The following is a 24,127-nucleotide window of genomic DNA, read 5'->3' on the forward strand; positions in this document are numbered from 1 at the left end:
CCAGTTTATCTAACCTTTCTTGGTAAGCGAGACCTTCCATCCCACGTATCAATTTTGTTGCTCGTCTCTGCACCTGCTCTAAAACTGCAATATCTTTTCTGTAATGTGGTGCCCAGAACTGAATTCCATATTCCAGATGTAGCCTTACTAGAGAGTTAAACAGGGGCAATATTATGCTCGCATCTCGAGTTTTTATTTCCCTTTTAATGCATCCCAAAATTTTGTTAGCTTTAGCTGCAGCGGCTTGGCATTGAGTACGATTATTTAACTTGTTGCCGATGAGTACTCCTAAGTCCTTCTCCAAGTTTGATGTCCCCAACTGTCTCCCATTTATTTTGTATGGTGCTAGACCATTGGTACGACCAAAATGCATGACTTTACATTTTTCAACATTGAATTTCATCTGCCATGTATGTGCCCATATAGCCATCCTATCCAGATCCTGTTGCAATATAACACTATCTTCCTGAGAGTTGATGATTCTGCACAATTTTGTATCATCTGCAAAAATAGCAACATTGCTCACTACTGCATCTACTAGGTCATTAATAAATAAATTGAAGAGCACTGGATCCAGTACAGACCCCTGTGGGACCCCACTGCTAACAGTCTCCCATTTTGAGTATGATCCATTGACCACAACTCTTTGTTTTCTGTCCATTAGCCAGTTCCCTATCCATGCACACAGACTCTTCCCCAGTCCTTGCATCCTCAAATTTTGCACCAGACTTTTGTGGGGAACAGTGTCGAAGGCCTTAGCAAAGTCCAAGTATATCACATCTACAGCATTCCCAATATCCATATTAGCATTCACTACCTCATAAAAGCTGAGCATGTTAGTCAAACAGGACCTGTCTTTAGTAAACCCATGTTGATGCTAAGAAATAAGATTATTTTCTACTATGAAGTCATGTATAGTATCTCTTAGTAATCCCTCAAATAGTTTGCATACAACTGATGTTAAGCTTACAGGTCTATAATTTCCTGGATCTGATTTTTTGCCCTTCTTAAATAATTGGAAAAACGTGGGCTGTACGCCAATCCACTGGGACTCTGCCAGTTATAAGAGAGTCACAAAAGATAAGATAAAGGGGTTTATCTATAACTGAACTTAATTCCCTTAGGACCCAAGGATGCATGCCATCCGGGCCAGGTGCCTTGTCCATTTTTAATTTATTTAGTCTTGCCTTTACTTCTTCCTGCGTTAAGTATTTAATATTACAGTTTGAAGATTGAGACTCTTCTGCATCTGTAATTTGCAACAGTGCTGTTTCCTTTGTGAAGACAGAAGCAAAGAAAGCATTTAATAACTCTGCCTTACCTTGGTCATCCACCATTGAGTTCCCACCCTCATCCTTTAGGAGTCCTATACAGTCAACCTTTCTTTTTTTAGAGTTGATGTACTTGTAAAACTTTTTTGGGTTAGATTTGATATCCCTAGCGATTTGATTTTCAGCTTCGATCTTTGCCAGCCTACCGGTAATTTCTTTTTTACAATTTTTATTGCACTCCTTATAATTGCTGAGTGCAGCCTCGGTCCCCTCCTGTTTTAGGACCTTATAGGCATTCTTTTTCCTCTTCATTTTATCTCTAACCTTTCTATTCATCCATAGAGGCCTTTTTTTATTCCTAGACATTTTGTTTCCATATGGGATATACATACTACAATATTGATTGAGAATACGTTTAAAAGCTTGCCATTTCCCTTCAGTGTCCTCCCCTTGTAGTACATTATCCCAGTTCACCAAACTTAGTGCCTGCCTAATTTGATTGAACTTTGCTTTTCTACAATTCATAGTTTTAGTGGTCCCGCTGCCCCGTGGCCTATCAGTCACCAGATCAAACGTTATCATGTTGTGATCACTATTTCCCAAATGTTCTTGAACCTGCACATTTGATACATTATCTGGTCTATTAGAAATGATCAGATCCAGTAACGCATTCCCCCTAGTTGGTTCAGTTACCATTTGAGTCAAGTAATTGTCCTGTAGTGCTGCCAGAAATCTGCTGCTTTTACCAGAATGGGTAGCCTCAATACCCCAGTCAATGTCTGGAAAGTTGAAGTCGCCCATAACTATGACCTCATTTTTACTTGGAGCTTTTTCAATTTGCTGTAGTAATCGCAGTTCTGCAGCTTCATTAATAAGAGGTGGCCTGTACCATACCCCAATAAGCAATTGGCAACTTTTATTTCCACCATGAATATTTACCCAAACGGACTCCACATCTTCGCAATCTTCCTCCATCTCATCGTTGAGGACAGCTGTAAGAGAATTCTTAACAAAGAGACAAACCCCTCCACCTTTTTTCCCTGTTCTATCCCTCCTAAACACATTGTATCCTTTTAAATTAGCTATCCAGTCATGGCTTTCATCCATCCATGTCTCGGTTATTCCTACAATGCCATAGCCTTTGTCATTCAGAATGAACTCTAGTTTGTCTATTTTATTTGCAAGGCTCCGAGCATTGGTTACCATGCACTTTATATTTTTACCACCACATTTACCAATTTTGTTTACCTGAAATGGGCTACTTGAAGTTTTACCAACCTCCTTAATCTTTACACTGTCCCCACCCCCCTCTCCACCCCCCATAATGTTAGGCTCCCACTGTCTTTTTACCTTATCTTGTCTACATATTGAGACTTTATCCTCCCGCCTCCCCCCAGATCCTAGTTTAAAATCTCCTCCAACCGTTTAGCCATTTTCTCCCTTAATGCAGCTGCACCCTCCCCATTAAGGTGCAGCCCATCCCTGCTGTAGAACCTGTAGCCGACTGCAAAGTCTGCCCAGTTCTCCAGGAACCCAAACCCTTGTTTTTTATCTGCTTTATTTCAGGACCACGCTCTGCCAATAACTCAGGTGCTCATCAGTTAAGAACTCTGGTGGGACCGCACTCTGCCGATAACTCAGGAGCTCCTGGCCAAGAACTCCCGCGGGACGGCACTGTACCGATAACTCAGTAGCTCCTGGCCAAGAACTCCGGTGGGACTGCACTCTGCCGATAACTCAGGAGCTCCTGGCCAAGTACATCCGGTGGGACCGCACTCTGCCGATAACTCGTGAGCTCCTGGCCAAGAACTCCGGTGGGACCGCACTCTGATGATAACTTAGGCACTCATGATGAAGAACTCCTCCAGGACCGCACTCTGCCGATAACTCAGAAGCTCCTGGCCAAGAACTCCAGTGGGACCGCACTCTGCCGATAACTCAGGAGTAGTGATGGGCGAACATCCAGATGTTCGGGTTCTGCCGAACATGCCCCCGATATTCGGCATGTTCGGGCCGAACCCCGAACCAAACCCGAACATGTCCCTTTGGGGCCCCTATAGGGTCCCAGCATAAAGGGAGAGCATGCCCCGAGCGCGGGGGGGGGGGGGGGTGCGGTACTTCCGCTCTCTCTTGACACGACTTCAAATGTAAACAGGAAGTGCGTCAAGAGAGGGCGGAAGTACCAGATAGTACTAGCGCCTATGCTCTCCGGCTGCCCGCTTGCTGTCCTCTTCCTGCCAGCCTGCTACAGGTACTTTGGGGGACTTCTATTTAATTTTATAGGGTCCAGCAGAAGGTAGAGCTTAGCGGGGAGGGGTGGGGGGCATTTCCGACCCCCCCCCCCCCCGCGCTCGGGGCATGCTCTCCCTTTATGCTGGGACTCTATAGGGGGCTTTGTTCGGCCGGACACGGCTGTGTTCGGCCGAACACAGAAGGCCTGATCGGGTTCGGGCAGCGTGCCCGAGCACCATATCGAACACCACGAGGTGTCCAGCGGAGCCCGAACCGAACTCGAACAGCCCAAAATCCGGGCGAACCCGAACAGTGGCGAACACTGTTCGCCCATCACTACTCAGGAGCTCCTGGCCAATAACATCCGGTGGGACCGCACTCTGCTGATAACTCATGAGCTCCTGGCCAAGAACATCCGGTGGGACCGCACTCTGATGATAACTTAGGCACTCATGACGAAGAACTCCGGCGGGACGATGCTTTGCTGATAACTCAGGAGTTCCTGGCCAGGAACTCCAGCGGGACTGCACTCTGATGATAACTTAAGCACTCAGGAGCTCATGGCGAAGAACTCCTAGGGAACTGTGCTCTGAAGATAATTCATGCGCTCCTGGCCAAGAACTCCTAGGGAATTGCGCTCTGCCGATAACTCAGGAGCTCATGGCCAAGAACTCCCGCGGGACAGCACTGTACCGATAACTCAAATGCTCATGGTGAAGAACTCCGCTGGGAACGCGCTCTGCCGATAACTCAGGTGCTCTCCAGCCTCTCCGTATAAACAAACAGCTCTGAGAAGTTGTCGACTGTCTGAGGCCCAAACCGGCAGATCTTTTTTTTTCCAACAATTATGATAATGATTCAACACAAGGCATCTATTTGTAACTCCTGGTAGACGAGGCATCTGGGCATCCATGATGGAGCTCTCTGGCCACAGAACTGACTTGCAGACTTGTTTCCTCGGGGCAACTGCTTATTTGAACAGCTGCAATGAAATAAGTGAAAAAAAAAATGCCAAAACGACTTGTGATCTTAGCCACGTCTGGCATGTGTGCCGTTTGATAGCATTCCTCCGCGACGGCCACTCAACCAACCTGTTTTCCTTACTGGGAATAATTTCTGGAAAATGAAAGGTCACTGCTCTGGATCAACCTGCCAAGGACTGTCTGTGCGGAGAGGTAACGGGTCAGAGCTGGGCCTGGGCATCATGGAAAGGATCTGCAATTTGTCAGCTCTGTTTTCATCTTTCTGAACCCCGAAGATAAATAAATTTGGGAGTCGGTGACGGATCATATATCAAAGTTTCCTATTCGGGCGGTGAAGTGAAATGACGGCGCTATTTTTAGTTTTGAAGAAGAATGAAGAGAGGGGGCTGAGATAAAACGATTAATAGGAGGACTAATATTAAGAACGATGAGAAGAGATGCTTCAAAAAAAAAACAACAAAAAAAACAACATTTTTTTCCTTATGAAATAAAATTGACGTGCTCGATTATACAGTGTGTCGTTTCCAGCAAAGTCACTGGCGGTTTCATTAAATATGTCAAAAGGATAAAGATAAAATAACTGGACTCATAGAATGAATGTTATGTGAGGCCTCCTTCAGACTGGAGACAGAACTTTGCGCTGGTCGGGCAGTCCAGTGTCCCACCTGAAACTCACAAACACCATTTGCGTGCATTGAAAATGCAGCGGTTGTAAGAACATACAGTGGGTTGCAAAAGTATTCGGCCCCCTTGAAGTTTTCCACATTTTGTCACATTACTGCCACAAACATGAATCAAATTTATTGGAATTCCACATGAAAGACCAATACAAAGTGCTGTACATGTGAGAAGTGGATCGAAAATCATACATCATTCCAAACACTTTTTACAAATAAATAACTGCAAAGTGGGGTGTGCGTAATTATTCGGACCCCTGAGTCAATAGTTTGTACAACCACCTTTTGCTGCAATTACAGCTTCCAGTATTTTAGGGTATGTCTCTACCAGCTTTGCACATCTAGAGACTGAAATCCTTGCCCATTCTTCTTTGCAAAACAGCTCCAGCTCAGTCAGATTAGATGGACAGCGTTTGTGAACAGCAGTTTTCAGATCTTGCCGCAGATTCTCGATTGGATTTAGATCTGGACTTCGACTGGGCCATTCTAACACATAGATATGTTTTATTTTAAACCATTCCATTGTTGCCCTGGCTTTATGTTTAGGGTCATTGTCCTTCTGGAAGGTGAACCTCCGCCCCAGTCTCAAGCCTTTTGCAGACTCCAAGAGGTTTTCTTCCAAGTTTGCCCTGTATTTGGCTCAATCCATCTTCCCATCAACTCTGACCAGCTTCCCTGTCCCTGCTGAAGAGATGCACCCCCCGAGCATGATGCTGCCACCACCATATTTGACAGTGGGGATGGTGTGTTCAGAGTGATGTGCAGTGTTAGTTTTCCACCACACATAGCGTTTTGCATTTTGGACAAAAATTCCCTTTTGGTCTCATCTGACCAGAGCACCTTCTTCCACATGGTTGCTGTGTCCCCCACATGGCTTGTGGCAAACTGCAAACGGGACTTCTTATGCTTTTCTGTTAACAATGCCTTTCGCGTACGTACAAAAAGGGCGCCTGGACAAAAAGGGCGCGGGGTGTAAACTCTAAATAATAATTAATCATTAATAGGGTTTATAAATATAGTGTGCTATATTTCGTTTACAAATAATGTTTAACAAAATTATAAATCATTAAATAATGTTTATGAAATCGGAAATTGTGAAAACGTTAATCTTCCCTGTTTCAAAAGTTAAACTTATAATTACGTTGTTAAAAAAACCAATAATATATGTTTAATTGTTATAATTGTATATTATTGTGAATAACCGTCATTTATGGTTTGTTGTTATAATAAAATTTGAAAATATTGTTTATAAAGATGATATAAATATAACTACGTTCGTAATAAATGTTGTAATACATTAGTAATTATTACTAAAATTTTACTAAAACTATACCTAAGCCTACTCTTACACAGAACCCTACCTGTACCTATCCCTAACCCCTAGACTCCCCTGTTGGTGCCTAAACCTAAGACCCCCCTGTTGGTGCCTAAACCTAAGACCCCCTGTTGGTGCCTAAACCTAAGACCCCCCTGTTGGTGCCTAAACCTAAGACCCCCCTGTTGGTGCCTAAACCTAAGACCCCCCTGTTGGTGCCTAAACCTAAGACCCCCCTGTTGGTGCCTAAACCTAAGACCCCCCTGTTGGTGCCTAAACCTAAGACCCCCCTGTTGGTGCCTAAACCTAAGACCCCCCTGTTGGTGCCTAAACCTAAGACCCCCCTGTTGGTGCCTAAACCTAAGACCCCCCTGTTGGTGCCTAAACCTAAGACCCCCCCTGTTGGTGCCTAAGTAACCCTCCCTGTACCTACCCCTAACCCCTAGACCCCCCTCTTGGTGCCTAAACCTAGGACCCCCCTGTTGGTGCCTAAACCTAAGACCCCCCTATTAATGCCTAAACCTAAAACCCCCCTGTTGGTGCCTAAACCTAAGACCCCCCTGTTAGTGCCTAAACCTAAGACCCCCCCCTGTTGTTGCCTAAGTACCCCTCCCTGTACCTACCCCTAACCCCTAGACCCCCCTATTGGTGCCTAAACCTAAGACCCCCCTGTTGGTGCCTAAACCTAAGACCCCCCTTTATTATGTGGATAATAATGTTTTACTAATTGTGGATTCAAAAAAAATTTTGCAATTTACGTTACGTACTGATCGCTTTATTTTGTGAATAATAATGTTTTACAAACAGTAAGAGATAAAACTTTAAATAATGTTTTAATTATTTAAATAAGATAAATATGTTTATTATTTTCATAAACGTTATTCGGCACGGGTGCATTTTATAAACGTAAATCACCACAAGTTCAGTTATAAATCATTAAACATCGCCGGGCGCCGTTTGTAAACTTTATTTAGCTCCTGGCGCCGTTTATAAACTTTATTTAGCTCCGGCGCCCTTTTTTCCTACTCGGCGCCCATTAAACGCTATTTATTATGGGAGTGAATGGCGGCGCCCTTTTTGTCCACTAGCGGCATGCGCCCTTTTTTCCCAGCTCCATGCCTTTCTTCTTGCCACTCTTCCATAAAGGCCAACTTTGTACAGTGCATGACTAATAGTTGTCCTATGGACAGAGTCTCCCACCTGAGCTGTAGATCTCTGCAGCTCGTCCAGAGTCACCATGGGCCTCTTGACTGCATTTCTGATCAGTGCTCTCCTTGTTCGGCCTGTGAGTTTAGGTGGATGGCCTTGTCTTGGTAGGTTTACAGTTGTGCCATACTCCTTCCATTTCTGAATGATAGCTTGAACAGTGCTCTGTGGGATGTTCAAGGCTTTGGAAATCTTTTTGTAGCCTAAGCCTACTTTAAATTTCTCAATAACTTGATCCCTGACCTGTCTTGTGTGTTCTTTGGACTTCACGGTGTTGTTGCTCCCAATATTCTCTTACACAACCTCTGAGGCCATCACAGAGCAGCTGTATTTGTTATGACATTAGATTACACACAGGTGCACTCTATTTAGTCATTAGCACTCATCAGGCAATGTCTATAGGCAACTGACTGCACTCAGACCAAAGGGGGCCGAATAATTATGCACACACCACTTTGCAGTTATTTATTTTTAAAAAATGTTTGGAATTATGTATGATTTTCATTCCACTTCTCACGTGTACACCACTTTGTATTGGTCTGTCACGTGGAATTCCAATAAAATTGATTTATGTTTGTGGCAGTAATATGACAAAATGTGGAAAACTGCAAGGGGGCCGAATACTTTTGCAACCCACTGTACGTGTCAGTGATTGATACGCGGTGGCGTTAGTCGGCAAAAGAGAACCGCAACATGTTGCATATCAGCACTGCTATGACCACGCTTAGATGTGACCCCATGGGGGGGTGGCCTATCCACCATCAGCAAGTGTCCAGCCAATGCAAAAGAGCAGGTGATAGGCTGCCTGTAGAAAGAGTCCTTACAGTAGGTCTGGGGCCCGATAGAGTGAAGGAGGTTCATGTGGATTTCATAGAATTGAAACGCCCACATTTCCAATTGGAACTTGGAAATCATCACAGAATCTCAGAACCCAGAAGCAGAGCTGGGACAAGGTCCTCCAGCACCCAAGGCTGAGACACCAAAGTGCGCCCCCCCCCATCCCTCCCACCCCAGCCGTCACACACTGATTGCTCTTAGACTAAGAAGCGCCACAGGGCCCCCAACCTCCCCAACACCTTAATATCTAGTTATCTGGCTTGCAGTCACTGCCATGTATCCCTTTTCTTATTTCTTTCTGCTTCAAACACAATTAGGAATGACAGCTGAATGAATTCTGCGCCCCCTCCTACACTGCGCCCTGAGGCTGGAGCCTCTCCAGCCTATGCCTCGGCCCGGCCCTGCCCAGAAGCATTGGACCAATCAGTGAATGCAAAAAGTGACAAAAAAAATACTACTTGGAAATCGGAAAAAACTAGAATTGGAAATCCACGGAATCGGTAATTGGCATTGTTAGAAATCTGAATTTCTGTGGAATCGGAAATCAGCGACCATCCCTAATGTCAGCTACACTTTGGAATTGACAACAGTTGCCATCCATTCCCAAAACGTGCTTCTCTGGTGAAAGTGAATTGAGGTGAACAGAAAAAGGAGTGATTTGGCCAAATCCCAACAGTGGGTCCAGCAGCGGTTTTGGAGCGATTGTGATCCAATGCAAAACATAGGAGCGCTGCAAAATTGCTTTTAGTTCAATTTTCAAAAGCAATTTTGCAGCAAAGTAGTGGGAAATTTTAGTGTCTAAATAAAGTAGAAAGTACTTGTCAAGTCTCCTAAGCTCCATTTCCGGCAGCTTCTGGGGTGTAGTACTGTCCCCCTAGCACAAGAGGTCATTGGTGCGTCTCTATTTGGAGATAGAGAATTGCCAGGGTTGGCGCCTCCGTTAAGGCAAGGGGGACAATTGCCCCAGAGCCCCCAGTCACTGCTGGGCCCCCCGTGCTGCCGGACCCAACCTCCCCCTTAATTTCTCTGTGCTTCCCAGGGCCCCTGCACAATAGCAGCATTGTATCTCACCTGTCCCGGTGCCTGGCACACTGTTCCATTTGTTCCTGCTCCAATCTTCACCCGCTGCCTGCCTCTTGGGACCGGCGCATCTCATTACCCTTATGCACAGCCAGGGCCGTTTCTTGGGCAGTGCGGGCAGGGTGACCGCACTGGGCGCAGACCAGCAAGTAGATGAAGGGGGGCGCAGGCAGAAGGACATTACCGCTAGGGAGCTGGTGACGCACGGTGCAGCCAAATGGAAAAAGAAAGAAGATTACCAATGCGATTACCTTCTTTGACTCCTCCTGGGCTGCCTGCGTCAGACTTCAAGTTGTCATCACGTCACCACCACGTGATGACACCTGATGTCTTGTAGCAGTACTGCACCACCGTGTGATGACACCTGATGTCTTGTAGCGGTACTGCAGGCTGTGAATGCGTGGCAGCCATGGAGGAGTCAGCTTTCCGGGCTCTCCTCGCCTGGGTGTTTTCCTGCTTCCTCCTGGGTGAGCGGCTGATCACTAGAAAGTAGGCAGATCTACTTGTGACCTGTGGCTGTGTTTCTGTTCCTAAAGAGTAAGGGTTCCCGAGTCCACGGGGTGGAGGGAAGGGGGCGCAATCTTTACACCCTCGCCCTGGGTGCAATTTAGCCTAGAAACTGCCCTGTGCACAGCATGTGCCAGGTCACAAGAGGCAGACAGTGGGAAGGGGATGGGGAGCAGCGCACCGGCCACCGGAGCAGGTGAGATACAATGCTGCTCTCATGCAGAGGCACCGGGGAGCACAGAGGAGTTGAGGGGAAGATCAGGAGTGGCAACCGGCTCGGGGGCCGGGGGTCTGAATTTGCTGAGGGAGGGGGGTCAGGTTACCTTGTTGCTCTCTGTTGATCTCTTGTTCCTATACTCAGGGCAACTATCTATCTAACCTATACTGGAGGCACCAACCTATCTAACCTTTACTCAGGGCAACTGCTTAGCTAACCTATACTGGGGGCACCTACGTATCTAACCTATACTGGGGGAACCTACCTATCTAACCTATACTGGGGGAACCTACCTATCTAACCTATACTGGGGGAACCCACCTATCTAACCTATACTGGGGGCACCTACGTATCTAACCTATACTCAGAGCAACTACCTAGCTAACCGATACTGGGGGCACCAACCTACCTAACCTATACTCAGGGCAACTACCTATCTAACCTATACTCAGGGCAACTACCTAGCTAACCGATACTGGGGGCACCAACCTATCTAACCTATACTCAGGGCAACTACCTAGATAACCTATACTGGGGGGCAGCTACCTATCTAATCTATACTGGGGGGCACCTACCTATCTAACCGATACTGGGGGCACCAACCTATCTAACCTATACTCAGGGCAACTACCTAACTAACCTATACTGGGGGGCAGCTACCTATCTAACCTATACTCAGGGCAATTACCTAGCTAACCGATACTGGTGGCACCTACCTATCTAACCTATACTTGAGGCACCTATCTAACCTATACTGGGGGCACCAACCTATCTAACCTATACTCAGGGCAGCTACCTAGCTAACCGATACTGAGGGAACCTACCTAGCTAACCTATACTGGAGGCACCTACCTATCTACACGATTTTTACACCCTCGCCCTGGGTGCAATTTAGCCTAGAAACTGCCCTGGCTCCCAATCACAAACGAGTTTCGTAGTGTTTCCTATCTGATGTTGTTTTCTGGGGGGTTGTTGTATTTCGGAGCGGTTTCGGGCTGATATTATACAGTCTGTGTAGTGAGCACCATGTAATATTCTCATAGTTAAACTGACAGATTTATAGCATCCATGTATTACGTAGTTATTATGGAAATAGAGAATGCCGTAAAACGCAGCGTTATGCAGGGAATCCTGTGAGCCACTGAACTCCTTTGAAGTTGAATATTTTCTGGTTAACAAGATTTACAGAATTACACCAAGCTGGGGACGGTATCGGCAGAAAGTGGGCTGTGTAATTAAGGGATTTGTTAAGCAGCTTATAGCGACGTGATGCTGCAAGAGTCAACAGGTACCAGAGCTGAGATACTACGTGCTGCTGCCCTACTGTCTATACTGGCCATCTACTGTCTACACATGATGCTGCTGCCCTACTATCTATACTGGCCATCTACTGTCTACACATGATGCTGCTGCCCATCTACTGTCTATACATGGTGCTGCTGCCCATCTACTGTCTATACATGGTGCTGCTGCCCATCTACTGTCTATACTGGCCATCTACTGTCTACACATGATGCTGCTGCCCATGTACTGTCTATACTGCCCATGTACTGTCTACACATAATGCTGCTGCCCATCTACTGTCTATACTGCCCAGTGGCGGACACAGCCAGCAGTGGGCCCCTGTGCAAAATTGTAATTGTGGGCCCCCTATGACCTGCGTCAAAATATGGGCATGGCTACAACCTGCGGCGCGCAAAGCGCGACGCGGCAAAAAATAGTGGATAGAGCCTGCGGCGCGTAGCGCCGCGGCAAAAAATGGGCGTGGCAATGACCGGATGAGGGCGGAGCTAACTGTAACTTAAAGCGAACCCGGGGTGAGGGTTTATTTCCTTTTAAACAATACTAGTTGCCTGGCGGCCCTGCTGATCTATTTGGCTGCAGTAATAAACTGAATTACACCAGCAACAAGCATGCAGCTAATCTTCTCAGTTCTGACAATATTGTCAGAAACCCCTGACCTGCTGCATGCTTGTTCAGGGTCTATGGTTGAAAGAATAAGAGGCAGAGGACCAGCACGGCAGCCAGGCAACTGGTATTGCTTAAAAGGAGAGAAATATGTCAGCCTCAATATTATTCTCACCTCAGGTTCCCTTGAAAAGTGCAACGCAAAGACAGTGGGCCCAAGTTTTGGTGACCCTTTCCCCAGAAAATTCACATAATTGTGCAGGTTTTCTCAAGAAAATACACATATATGCCCAGAAAATACGTGCAATCATGTCGGCAGATATGCCCAGAAAATACGTGCAATCATGTCGGCAGATATGCCCAGAAAATACGTGCAATCAAGTCGGCAGATATGCCCAGAAAATACATGCAATCAAGTCGGCAGATATGCCCAGAAAATACGTGCAAACAAGTCGGCAGATATGCCCAGAAAATACATGCAATCAAGTCGGCAGATATGCCCAGAAAATACGTGCAAACAAGTCGGCAGATATGCCCAGAAAATACGTGCAATCATGTCGGCAAATATGCCCAGAAAATACATGCAATCATGTGGCAGACCTGCCCAGAACATACACCTGCTAATATAAATAAAACAAAAACATTTACTCACCTCCAACTGGAGACATATTGGAGACTAAGCGGCTGGGCCTCTAGCGGATGCCTGGAGAGCCCTGAAGACTTCCTGCATTTGCCGCTCGCTCGTTCGCTCTCCCGCCGCGCATATCGGGAGGGGGGCCCCCCGAGGTGAGGGAGGGAGGGAGGATAGGAATCGGGGGGCCCCCCGGGGAATAAAATAATAAAAAAAAAATTAAAAAAAAAAAAAATACTTACTGGGCCCCTGAAGAAAACGGAACTTCAGGGGCCCTCGTGCGGCGGCACGGCCTGCACGGCCGTATGTCCGCCACTGATACTGCCCATCTACTGTCTATACTGCCCATGTACTGTCCATACACGGTGCTGCTGCCCATCTACTGTCTATACTGGCCACCTACTGTCTACACCTGATGCTGCTGCCCTACTGTCTACACATGATGCTGCTGCCCTACTGTCTACACATAATGCTGCTACCCATCTACTGTCTATACATAATGCTGCTGCCCATCTACTGTCTATACTGCCCATCTACTGTCTACACATAATGCTGCTGCCCATGTACTGTCTATACTGCCCATGTACTGTCTACACATAATGCTGCTGCACATGTACTGTCTACACACGGTGCTGCTGCCCATGTACTGTCTACACATGATGCTGCTGCCCTACTGTCTATACACGGTGCTGCTGCCCATCTACTGTCTATACATGGTGCTGCTGCCCATCTACTGTCTATACTGCCCAATGCCCATGCACTGTCTACACATAATGCTGCTGCCCATGTACTGTCTATACTGCCCATGTACTGTCTATACACGGTGCTGCTGCCCATCTAATGTCTATACTGCCCATCTACAGTCTATACACGGTGCTGCTGCCCATCTAATGTCTATACTGCCAATCTACTGTCTATACATAGTGCTGCTGCCCATCTACTGTCTACACATAATGCTGCTGCCCATCTACTGTCTATACACGGTGCTGCTGCCCATCTACTGTCTATACTGGCCATCTACTGTCTACACATGATGCTGCTGCCCTACTGTCTATACATACTGCTGCTGCCCTATCTACTGTCTATACATGGTGCTGCTGCCCATCTACTGTCTATACATACTGCTGCTGCCCATCTACTGTCTATACTGCCCATCTACTGTCTACACATACTGCTGCTGCCCTATCTACTGTCTATACATGGTGCTGCTGCCCATCTACTGTCTATACATAATGCTGCTGCACATGTACCGTCTATACTGCCCATGTACTGTCTATACACGGTGCTGCTGCCCATCTAATGTCTACACACGGTCATGGCCGGATTTCAGGCAAGGCCACATTGAATGCTAAATGACAGGCCTAAAGTGCTTTAAAACATCTTGCATTGGTATACATCAATCAGGTAGTGTAATTAAGGTACTGCTTCACACTGACACACCAAACTCACCGTGTAACGCACCGCAAACAGCTGTTTGTGTAGTGACGGCCGTGCTGGACTGGTGCGCACCATGGCGAGAGTGCAGGTTTTGGTGGCTTTACAGCCCATATGGTCGCCTGGCTAATGAACAGAACAGGTATGCAGTGGCGGGTTCACTGAACAGAACAGGTATGCAGTGGCAGGTTCACTGAACAGGTATACAGTGGCGGGTTCACTGAACACAACAGGTATGCAGTGGCGGGTTCACTGAACAGGTATGCAGTGGTGGGTTCACAGAACAGGTATGCAGTGGCAGGTTCACTGAACAGGTATGCAGTGGTGGGTTCACTGAACAGGTATGCAGTGGTGGGTTCATTGAACAGGTATGCAGTGGTGGGTTCACAGAACAGGTATGCAGTGGTGGGTTCACAGAACAGGTATGCAGTGGCAGGTTCACTGAACAGGTATGCAGTGGTGGGTTCACTGAACAGGTATGCAGTGGTGGGTTCACAGAACAGGTATGCAGTGGTGGGTTCACAGAACAGGTATGCAGTGGTGGGTTCACAGTACAGGTATGCAGTGGTGGGTTCACAGAACAGGTATGCAGCGGCAGGTTCACTGAACAGGTATGCAGTGCTGGGTTCACTGAACAGGTATGCAGTGGTGGGTTCACTGAACAGGTATGCAGTGGTGGGTTCACTGAACAGGTATGCAGTGGTGGGTTCACAGTACAGGTATGCAGTGGTGGGTTCACAGAACAGGTATGCAGTGGCAGGTTCACTGAACAGGTATGCAGGTATCCAGTGGGCTCACTGAACAGAACAGGTATGGTGGGCTCACTGAACAGAACAGGTATGCAGCCAGGAACAAGCTAAGCCTAACTAATCTTTCCCTATGAGAGACAGTCTGCAGCAGCACGCCCTACTCTCACTAACGCAGGCACACGAGTGAGCGTAATGGCCGCCGCTGCCTGCCTTTTATTAGGGGGGGGAGTAGCTCCAGGGGCTAGTGTAGCCTAATTGGCTACACTGGGCCTGCTGACTGTGATGTAGAGGGTCAAAGTTGACCCTCATGGTGCATTATGGGGCGAACCGAACTTCCGCAAAAGTTCGCCTGCGGGACGCGAACCACTGAAGTTCGCATGGAACCGTTCGCAGGCGAACCGTTCGGCCCAACTCTAGTGGCTACTAACAGCTGAAAATTGCACTGGGGGGATGAAGGGGCAGCTATCTGTAAGGAGTTTGTATGTTCTCCCAGGGTCAACATGGGTTTTGTCCGGGCCCAAAAATATACACATAAGTTAAAAAGCTTCCCCCTAAATTGGCCCTAGACTACTATACATACACTGCACTATACATACATAGACATATGACTATGGTATGATTGGATTGTGAGCCCCTCTGAGGACAGTCAGTGACATGACTATGTACTCTGTAATGTGCTGCAGAAGATGTCAGTGCTATATAAATAAATAATAATAATATGGTAGGACATTAGACTATGACTATGGTAGGATTAGAGTGTGAGCTCCTCTGAGGACAGTCAGTGACATGAATATGTACTCTGTACAGTGCTGCAGGAGAGGTCAGTGCTATATAAATACATAATAATAATATGGTAGGGCATTAGACTATGACTATGGTAGGATTAGAGTGTGAGCTCCTCTGAGGACAGTCAGTGACATGACTATGTACTCTGTAATGTGCTGCAGAAGATGTCAGTGCTATATAAATATACTAGCTGGACGCCCGGCGTTGCCCGGGTATATATTTGGCTGGTGTTGGCTCCGCCCACTTTCCCTAACCCTAACACACAATTTCTCAATTACTTAATGACCAAGTGTGTGAGCTTTGCAGTCTTTGGCATCAATAATTTGCTTTGAAATAAAATAAATCTGATTGATTTTCTGAATTGAACCCCAATCACCCAATGGCCAACTGTACCAGGTACAGGTGATTAATAGTGTAAGAATGGCAGCAATTAAATGTACCCCTTGAAAATCGATAGGTGAATTTTGATAGGCTCCACTCACTTTTCTGAATATTAATCCTAGTGACCCAGTAACCAACTGTGCAAAGTTTGAGAACCCTGCCATTAATAGTGAAAGAATGGCTGCAGTTTACATTTTCCCAATGAAATTTGTATTTTTCCCGACTTTGCTCGGGTATGTATTTGGCTGGTGTTGGCTCCGCCTACTTTTTCTAACCCTAACACACAATTACTCAATGACCAACTTTGTGAGCTTTGCGGTCTTAGGTATCAATAATTTGCATTGAAATGAAACAAATCTGATTGGCTGTTTGTGACTCCACCCCTTTTTATGAATTTGAACCCCAGTCACCCAATGACCAACTGTACCAGGTTTGAGGCTTGTGCCATTAACAGTGCAAGAATGGTAGCAATTAAATATTCCCCTTGAAAATCAATAGGTGAATTTTGATTAGCTTTTGAAGGCTCCACCCACTTTCCTGAATATTAACCCCAGTCACCCAATGACCAATTGTGCAAAGTTTGACAGCCCTGCCATTAACAGTGTAAGAATGGCTGCAGTTTACAGTTTATCAGTGAAATTTGTATTTGTCTCCGCCCACTGATGACCTAGCATTGCCCGATTATGTATTTTGCAGGTGTTGGCTGCGCCCACTTTTCCTAACCCTAACACACAATTACTCAATAACTCAATGACCAAGTTTGTGAGCTTTGCTGTCTTTGGCATCAATAACTTCCATTAAAATGAAACAAATCAGATTGGCTGTTTGTGGCTCCACCCCCTTTTATCAATGTAAACCCCAGTCACCCAATAACCAACTGTACCAGGTCCCTGAGGCTTGTGCCATTAACAGTGCAAGAATGGCAGCAATGTAAATATCCCCCTTAAAAAGCAACAGGTGAATTTTGATTGGCTTTTGTAGGCTCATCCACTTTTCTGAATATTAATCCCAGTCACCCAGTAACCAACTGTGCAAAGGGGGTGGAGTCACAAACAGCCAATCAGATTTGTTTCATTTCAATGCAAATTATTCATGCCAAAGACCACAAATCTCACAAACTTGGTCATTGAGTAATTGTGTGTTAGGGTTAGTGTTGGGCGAACATCTAGATGTTCGGGTTCGGGCCGAACAGGCCGAACATGGCCGCGATGTTCGGGTGTTCGACCCGAACTCCGAACATAATGGAAGTCAATGGGGACCCGAACTTTTGTGGTTTGTAAAGCCTCCTTACATGCTACATACCCCAAATTTACAGGGTATGTGCACCTTGGGAGTGGGTACAAGAGGAAAAAAAAATTAGCAAAAAGAGCTTATAGTTTTTGAGAAAATCGATTTTAAAGTTTCAAAGGGAAAACTGTCTTTTAAATGCGGGAAATGTCTGTTTTCTTTGCACAGGTAACATGTTTTTTGTCGGCATGCAGTCATAAATGTAATACATATAAGAGGTTCCAGGAAAAGGGACCGGTAACGCTAACCCAGCAGCAGCACACGTGATGGAACAGGAGGAGGGTGGCGCAGGAGGAGGAGAAGGCCACGCTTTGTGAGACACAACAACCCAGGCCTTGCATGAGGGCAAGAAGCGTGCGGATAGCATGCTTTGTACCGCCATGCAGTCATAAATGTAATAAAGATAAGTGGTTCAATAAACAGGGACCACGCGGCAACGCTAACCCAGCAGCAGCAGACGTGATGGAACAGGAGGAGGCGCAGGAGGAGAAGGCCACGCTTTGTGAGACACAACAACCCAGGCCTTGCATGAGGGCAAGAAGCGTGCGGATAGCATGCTTTGTACCGCCATGCAGTCATAAATGTAATAAAGATAAGTGGTTCAATAAACAGGGACCACGCGGCAACGCTAACCCAGCAGCAGCAGACGTGATGGAACAGGAGCAGGCGCAGGAGGAGAAGGCCACGCTTTGTGAGACACAACAACCCAGGCCTTGCATGAGGGCAAGAAGCGTGCGGATAGCATGCTTTGTACCGCCATGCAGTCATAAATGTAATAAAGATAAGTGGTTCAATAAACAGGGACCACGCGGCAACGCTAACCCAGCAGCAGCAGACGTGATGGAACAGGAGCAGGCGCAGGAGGAGAAGGCCACGCTTTGTGAGACACAACAACCCAGGCCTTGCATGTGGACAAAAAGCGTGCGGATATAGCAGCAATGCTTTTTGCCGCCATGCAGTCATAAATGTAATACAGATGAGAGGTTCAATAAACAGGGCCCGGAAACGCAACACCATCCCAGATGTTCATTGGTCATGTTACTTGGTTGGGGTCCTGGAGTGTTGCGTAGTCATTTCCAATCCAGGATTGATTCATTTTAATTTGAGTCAGACGGTCTGCATTTTCTGTAGAGAGGCGGATACGCCGATCTGTGACGATGCCTCCGGCAGCACTGAAACAGCGTTCCGACATAACGCTGGCTGCCGGGCAAGCCAGCACCTCTATTGCGTACATTGCCAGTTCGTGCCAGGTGTCTAGCTTCGATACCCAATAGTTGAAGGGTGCAGATGGATGGTTCGACACAGCTACGCCATCTGACATGTAGTCCTTGACCATCTTCTCCAGGCGATCGGTGTTGGAGGTGGATCTGCACGCTTGCTGTTCAGTGGGCTGCGGCTGCATGGGTGTCAGAAAATTTTCCCACTCCAAGGACACTGCCGATACCATTCCCTTTTGGGTACTAGCTGCGGCTTGCGTTGTTTGCTGCCCTCCTGGTCGTCCTGGGTTTGCGGAAGTCAGTCTGTCTGCGTACAACTGGCTAGAGGAGGGGGAGGATGTCAATCTCCTCTCTAAAGTCTCCACAAGGGCCTGCTGGTATTCTTCCATTTTGACCTGTCTGACTCTTTCTTCAAGCAGTTTTGGAACATTGTGTTTGTACCGTGGATCCAGAAGGGTATAAACCCAGTAATTGGTGTTGTCCAGAATGCGCACAATGCGTGGGTCACGTTCAATGCAGTCTAGCATGAATTGAGCCATGTGTGCCAGAGTCCTACCAGAATCCTCATCATCCTCTTGTGAGCGTTGTGATAGTTGTTGTGATGCATCATAGTCGTCACCTTCCTCCTGGTCTGCTTCTGCTGACCATTCGCGTTGAATTGTGGAAGTCCAACGTGCACCGCTCTGGCCCTCGTCAGTGGTGGCATGAAATTCCTGCTCCAACTCCAGCTGTTCCTCCTCCTCTTCTTCGTCATAGCTGCTGGGGCCAGCGTTCCCTGAGGCGGATGGCCTGATGTTGGTACCATCACGCTGATCGTTTTCTCCTTCAGATTCCCCCAGTTGCATCATGACAGCTGTTTCCTTGATTTTTAACATCGACCTCTTCAGTAAACACAGCAGTGGTATGGTAATGCTGACTGAAGAGTTGTCACTGCTCACAAGCAACGTGGATTGCTCAAAATTTTGGAGGACTTGGCAGAGGTCCAACATGTTGGCCCAATCGGATCCACAGAAGCTTGGCAGCTGGCCGGATGCGCCTCGGTACTGCGCCGTCATGTACTGGACCACTGCACTCTTCTGCTCGCAAAAGCGGGCTAGCATGTGCAGCGTAGAATTCCAGCGCGTAGGGACATCACACAGCAAGCGATGGTGGGGGAGATTGAAGCGCTCCTGCATCTTGGCGAGTGCCCCCGAAGCAGTACTGGAATTTCTACAATGTTTGGACACTCGACGCACCTTCAACAGCAGATCGGGCACGCCTGGGTATGTCCTCAGGAACCGCTGAACTACTAGGTTCATCACGTGCGCCAGGCAAGGGATGTGTGTCAGCTTAGCCAACCTTAAAGCGCGAATGAGATTACTCCCATTATCACACACAACCATGCCCGGTTTCAGGTCCAGCGGTGCCAGCCACAAATCCGTCTGTTCCTTTATTCCCCTCCAAATTTCCTCCCCTGTGTGCTGCTTATCCCCAAGGCAGATTAGCTTCAGCAACGCTTGCTGACGCATGCCAACAGCTGTGCTGCACTGCTTCCACGATCCTACTGCTGCTGGGTTAGCGTTTCCGGATGAGGTACAGCTTTGAGATGCGTTGGAGGAGAAGGAGTCAGAGAGGTAGGTGCTGCTGTTATCCAGTGGGAGGGATGGCGGTGCAGCTGTTTGTGGCGTGGGCAACACCCGTGCCGTAGCAGGTGAGGAATCGCTGCCAGGCTCCACAAGGTTCACCCAGTGCGCGGTAAGGGAGATGTATCGACCCTGGCCGAACGCACTCGTCCAGGTGTCAGTGGTGAGGTGAACCTTGCAGGCAACGGCATTCTTCAAGCTTCGGGTTATTTTGCTGACCACGTGCTCATGCAACTCAGGCACTGCAGAGCGTGCAAAGTGGTAGCGGCTGGGAACCACGTAACGTGGGATGGCCACTGACATCATGCCCTTGAAGCTGTTTGTCTCCACCACTCGATATGGCAGCATTTCGCAGGCCAGAAGCTTGGCTATGCTGGCTGTTACTGCCACGGCCCGGGGGTCATTTGCTGGCAATTTCCTCTTGCGCTCAAACATCTCCGACACAGACAACTGAACCGTAGCGCTGCACACGGAAGGGCTGTTGGTTGTTGTGTTTGATGAACACTGGGAGACCTCAAGAGCACTACTCCGGAAAGTGACAGTGTCAGCGTCGTCTGATGTTTGTGAATGTTGTGAACCACGCAATGGCTGGGCTACTGCTGCTGCTGAGGCGGGTCTGGTGGTGAGTCTGGTGAACCCAAGGGAGGCAGTGTTGTTTCTGGTACCCTGTCCTGACGCGTTTGCCCAAAGAGTGGGATGTTTGGATAGCATGTGACGGCTCATGCTGGTGGTGGAGAGGTTGTTAATATTTTTCCCCCTGCTCAGGCGGGTCTTGCACACCTTGCAAATCGCCATGGTAACATCCTCAGTGCAGTCTTCAAAGAAAGCCCAGACTTTGGAGCACCTGCCTCCTTGCTGGCGATTTCTGTTTGCTCCTCTTTTGCCTCTCACTTGAACTTCCACGCTTGTGGTGCCTGAAATTGCGCGCCGCCTACCTTGTGGCACAAGGCGAACTCGTGCAGCAGTGTGTTCTTCAACAGACTCATCTGTGCTGCTGCTACGACGGCGATGTTCTCGTTCACAAACAAAATCTGGGTCTCTGTCCACATTGTCCATACCCTCCTCTTCCATCTCCTCAAACTCGTCATATGTCATTGTGGGCCACCGCCGTGGAGTAGAGCTCCCCACAACAACCTCTGCGCAGCACACTCCAACGTCGTCTTCCAGATCTTGTCGGCCGACCTCCTGCAATTGCAACCCCTCCTGCCCAAATTGCTCTGGGATTTGGGTTTCCGAGTCCTCTTCGGACTCGCCTTGTATTTCAGTGCGCGGTGCATTTCCCACAGTTAACGGTTGTGAATCCAGGCACAACATTTCTGGCTGTTCCTCCATTGACCTTTGAAAGGTGGAAGTTTGTTGGGCTGGGAATAGCTCCTGCGAATACCCCATTGTGTCCTGAGGTAATTCATCGGACTGGTTATCTGGCAGTTGTGTGCGTGGTGTCGCTGCCGGTTGTGTCAGCTTTGTGCCCACTGGCTCCTTGTAACTGGCTGAGGACTCGGACCTCGTGCGTGATGTGCTGGTGCTGCTTAACCCACTGCTGGACGCTTGAGAGGTCATCCAAGTAATTATCTGGTCCTGTTCTTTTGGATTTGTGAGGGTTGTTGTCCTGGACAACATGGGCGGTATTGAGTGGGTTTTCTTGGGTGCTCCCCTGTGGCCTGTACGTGAACCGTCAGGGGAAACACCTCTTCCCTTGCCCCTCCCTCTTTCACCGGATTTCTTCCTCATTTCACTTATCCTTACAGTACACGCTGACTGGCAGCAGTACAGTGGCAGTACAGAAATGCTATACAGTACCACTATTCCCAGCAGCGACACAGAGCACAATGCTATACAGTGACGGGTGAGCGGTGTACCACTATTCCCAGCAGCGACACAGAGCACAATGCTATACAGTGACGGGTGAGCGGTGTACCACTATTCCCAGCAGCGACACAGAGCACAATGCTATACAGTGACGGGTGAGCGGTGTACCACTATTCCCAGCAGCAACACAGAGCACAATGCTATACAGTGGCGAACGAGCGGTGTACCACTATTCCCAGCAGACACAGAACAGTACACAGAATGCTATATAGTGTGGCTGAACGAGCGGTGTACCACTATTCCCAGCAGACACAGAACAGTACACAGAATGCTATATAGTGTGGCTGAACGAGCGGTGTACTACTGTTCCCAGCAGACACAGAACAGTACACAGAATGCTATATAGTGTGGCTGAACGAGCGGTGTACTACTGTTCCCAGCAGACACAGAACAGTACACAGAATGCCAGAGGCGGGACAAGGTCCTCCAGCACCCAAGGCTGAGACACCAAAGTGCGCCCCTCCATCCCTCCCACCCCAGCCGTCACACACTGATTGCTATTAGACTAAGAGGGCCACAGGGCCCACAACCTCCCCAACACCTTAATATCTAGTTATCTGGCTTGCAGTCACTGCTATGTATCCCCTTTTCTTATTTCTTTCTGCTTAAAACACAATTAGGAATGACAGCTGAATGAATTGTGCGCCCCCTCCTACACTGCGCCCTGAGGCTGGAGCCTCTCCAGCCTATGCCTCGGCCCGGCCCTGCAGAATGCTATATAGTGTGGCTGAACGAGCGGTGTACTACTGTTCCCAGCAGACACAGAACAGTACACAGAATGCTATATAGTGTGGCTGAACGAGCGGTGTACCACTGTTCCCAGCAGACACAGAACAGTACACAGAATGCTAAATAGTGTGGCTGAACGAGCGGTGTACTACTGTTCCCAGCAGACACAGAACAGTACACAGAATGCTATATAGTGTGGCTGAACGAGCGGTGTACTACTGTTCCCAGCAGACACAGAACAGTACACAGAATGCTATATAGTGTGGCTGAACGAGCGGTGTACCACTGTTCCCAGCAGACACAGAACAGTACACAGAATGCTATATAGTGTGGCTGAACGAGCGGTGTACCACTATTCCCAGCAGACACAGAACAGTACACAGAATGCTATATAGTGTGGCTGAACGAGCGGTGTACTACTGTTCCCAGCAGACACAGAACAGTACACAGAATGCTATATAGTGTGGCTGAACGAGCGGTGTACCACTGTTCCCAGCAGACACAGAACAGTACACAGAATGCTATATAGTGTGGCTGAACGAGCGGTGTACCACTATTCCCAGCAGACACAGAACAGTACACAGAATGCTATATAGTGTGGCTGAACGAGCGGTGTACTACTGTTCCCAGCAGACACAGAACAGTACACAGAATGCTATATAGTGTGGCTGAACGAGCGGTGTACTACTGTTCCCAGCAGACACAGAACAGTACACAGAATGCTATATAGTGTGGCTGAACGAGCGGTGTACTACTGTTCCCAGCAGACACAGAACAGTACACAGAATGCTATATAGTGTGGCTGAACGAGCGGTGTACTACTGTTCCCAGCAGACACAGAACAGTACACAGAATGCTATATAGTGTGGCTGAACGAGCGGTGTACCACTATTCCCAGCAGACACAGAACAGTACACAGAATGCTATATAGTGTGGCTGAACGAGCGGTGTACTACTGTTCCCAGCAGACACAGAACAGTACACAGAATGCTATATAGTGTGGCTGAACGAGCGGTGTACTACTGTTCCCAGCAGACACAGAACAGTACACAGAATGCTATATAGTGTGGCTGAACGAGCGGTGTACCACTGTTCCCAGCAGACACAGAACAGTACACAGAATGCTATATAGTGTGGCTGAACGAGCGGTGTACCACTATTCCCAGCAGACACAGAACAGTACACAGAA

The 24,127-nt window shown here is 47.8% G+C and overlaps 1 long non-coding RNA gene across 1 annotated transcript in view; it reads left to right on the forward strand.

The window, feature by feature from the left end:
* Positions 1-24,127, forward strand: part of LOC137519522 (uncharacterized) — a 208,506-nt gene that overhangs the window by 19,640 nt on the left and 164,739 nt on the right. The gene's annotated exons all lie outside the window — the stretch shown is intronic.

This window comes from Hyperolius riggenbachi, chromosome 5 (assembly GCF_040937935.1).
Source record: "Hyperolius riggenbachi isolate aHypRig1 chromosome 5, aHypRig1.pri, whole genome shotgun sequence".
NCBI lineage: Eukaryota > Metazoa > Chordata > Amphibia > Anura > Hyperoliidae > Hyperolius > Hyperolius riggenbachi.